The sequence below is a fragment of the Limulus polyphemus genome, unplaced genomic scaffold, assembly GCF_000517525.1.
Source record: "Limulus polyphemus unplaced genomic scaffold, Limulus_polyphemus-2.1.2 Scaffold1022, whole genome shotgun sequence".
Classification (NCBI taxonomy): domain Eukaryota; kingdom Metazoa; phylum Arthropoda; class Merostomata; order Xiphosura; family Limulidae; genus Limulus; species Limulus polyphemus.
Window position 1 is genome coordinate 125,783 of NW_013666632.1, and position 2,825 is coordinate 128,607.

The window sequence follows — 2,825 nt, forward strand, 5'->3', positions numbered from 1 at the left end:
GATATATATATATATATATATATATATATCTTCAGAGGCCTGCAACAACATTATTAATGATAATCTGTATTGGCTAAATATATATATATATAAAAAACTGTAAAAAATATATTCATAAATACTGTAGAGGCACAATTTTGAATTCTTTCAACAGTAAAATCAAAAGTATTTTTTTGTTCTTTTTACTTTAAGAACAACATATCTTTCACATGCACAGACATAATGTGAAGACATTGGTTTCAATCTAGTCTCTACTCAAAATCCCAGTCAAGACAAGTTTCTTAGTGCCCTGTTTCATTAAATTGACACGTAATTAGTAGTTGTACAACCAGTGAGGGTTTTCTTAACTATGTACAGATCAAGATATCTGTGAGCATGCTCAACGTTTTTTTCTGATCTGTGTGGTCAGAGTTGAAAAATATGTTGTATGTTGTCTTTCCTATATGTGTGTGAAGGGGGAGAAGTTCAAGATATCGGTGAGCATGCTCAACGTTTTTTTCTGATCTGTGTGGTCAGAGTTGAAAAATATGTTGTATGTTGTCTTTCCTATATGTGTGTGAAGGGGGAGGAGTTCAAGATATCGGTGAGCATGCTCAACATTTTGTGGAAAAATGTGTTGTATTTTGTTCTATATATATGGTAGGGGGTAATGAAATCATCAAACTTAGGGTAAAAGGGAGCTTAAAACCTTGCTAGCTTAATAGCAGAGTATCAGCTCATTGGTCTGAATGGGTCAAACTTCTATTGTTAGGAAAAATTAAGATACATAGTGAATAATGAAAAGAATTAAGGATTTTCAGTAAATTAAATGTTTGTGGGTTATTACATTGTATAAAACTTTAACTTTTAACTCTTTTAACCTCATGCCAAAACTGAATCATTATTACCAAGAGTATATGAACATTAAGACTTTGTGAGCACAAACAAAATTTCTTTGAAAATAATAGTCTTAATATTTTATCACCAATAGACATTATTGTTAAAGTCTTTGGTGTGAAGCTTCATACTAGGCTATCTGTGCTCTGGGAATCAAACCCTAAATTTTGATGTTGTAAGTCTGCAAGCTAACCACTGATCTACTAGAGGACATCACTAATAGAAAAGCATTACTAGATTCTATGTGAACAATTACATTCAAATTATTTAAATATTTTAATTTATTTACAGTTTGCAGTGGATAGTTGGCAATTTTCGTATCTTAGAATATGTACAGTGTTTTGACCACACTATTATTTTTAGATACAACACAGAACATTAAATTAGAATATCATTATGAAAACTAATAGTATGATAGATGAGATATATGTGAGCAGAAGTAAAATTGAAGGTGAAAAATGTTCCATCTTTAAAGACTTCATGAAGGGCATGTGTTAAGGTAGTAATACCTAACATATACAGATGTAGTTATTTATGTAAAAGATATTAGCAGTGGCGTAGCAAGGGTTCTCAGCACCAGGGGGTAGACACTTTTGGCACCCCCACCTCTGAAATGTTTTGATTATTTGTTTTGTGATTCATTACCCACTTAATGACAATAACATAAAGAATTAATTACCGCCTTACACAGGCCTAAAATCAAGTCACAATATAACATCTCACGATATAACAACCGTAAACCTGGAACTAATGAAGTATAGCCTACTAGGTGTACTTACATAATTTGTAAACCATTTTGATATTTATGTCATCCAGTATTGTTCAAAGTCACATAGCTAGAGTAATCTTTCAAGCATGCAGAATAAATTTCTGTTATATCCCTAGTTTTGAAACTTATGTTTTATATGAGAAGCCAGTCACTTGTGGTGTACATGGATTATAAAACAGATTGATAAAAGACAACTTAAATTTAAAATAACAAATTTTACTAGTTTACAAAACTGTACATATACTTAACTAGATCTTGTCCAAGTAGCATTCTGGTATTCATGGTTACATTATATGAACCTTTTTTTTGCTTTTGCTGCTGCAAATGCATCAGTTAAGTTATCAAAATTTAAGGTATTAAGTACGTCTTTTTTCCATACTTACTATTGCCAAGTTACTAAGTCGTTCTTGAGTCATTGAGGTTCTCAAGTATGTACGAATTAATTTCAGCTTGCTGGACGACCTTTCACAACTAGCAATAGAAACCCCAATTGTTAACAGAATCTGCAAAGCAATTCATAAATTTGGAAAAACATCTTCACCATATGAAATTATAATTGTTAGCAAATCAGTTGCAACCATTGGTTCAGGAAAATCGGTCTGTGTTCTTTTACTTATCAACATTCTACAGTCTTTAATTTCTCTATACAATTCTGATCCATCAATATCACCTGGATAACCCTTTGCTAAGTCATAACATTTTTCTTGCAATTTTCCGTCTTCGAAATCTCCATAAGCAATATTTTGCACATAGAACGCTCATCTTTGGCATCAAATGGACTCTCTTTCTGTTGAAATTCATGTGCACCAACTTTAACAATCTCTGTACGATATGCATGTGTTACAACTGCTGAGCCTGTTGTATCAAACTTCATAAATCCAATATCCCTATGTGTTAAAATATTTATTAGATCATCCTCTTTCAGCTTAGCAACACTATTCTGTGGATTTGTTTCTGACAAAGTGGAATCTTCTTGTTTATTATTATTGTAGCTTTCAACAGGACAGAGAACAGTTTCGTCATTGTTTTCTTTTTCAAATGAAATAGCATGTTTACAATCTTGCACTTTGACCTCTTTGCTGTCATCAAAACGAACAGATGCTGGCTTACTGGTGTCATCACTTCCAGCAAGGAAAGCTCTCACCAATTTGCTTGACACCACCATATATTTTGCATCCCT

The 2,825-nt window shown here is 32.4% G+C and overlaps 1 protein-coding gene across 1 annotated transcript in view; it reads right to left on the reverse strand.

Annotated features, from left to right (window-relative positions):
- LOC106461743 (spectrin beta chain, non-erythrocytic 1-like) overlaps positions 1-2,825 on the reverse strand; it is a 156,572-nt gene that overhangs the window by 114,009 nt on the left and 39,738 nt on the right.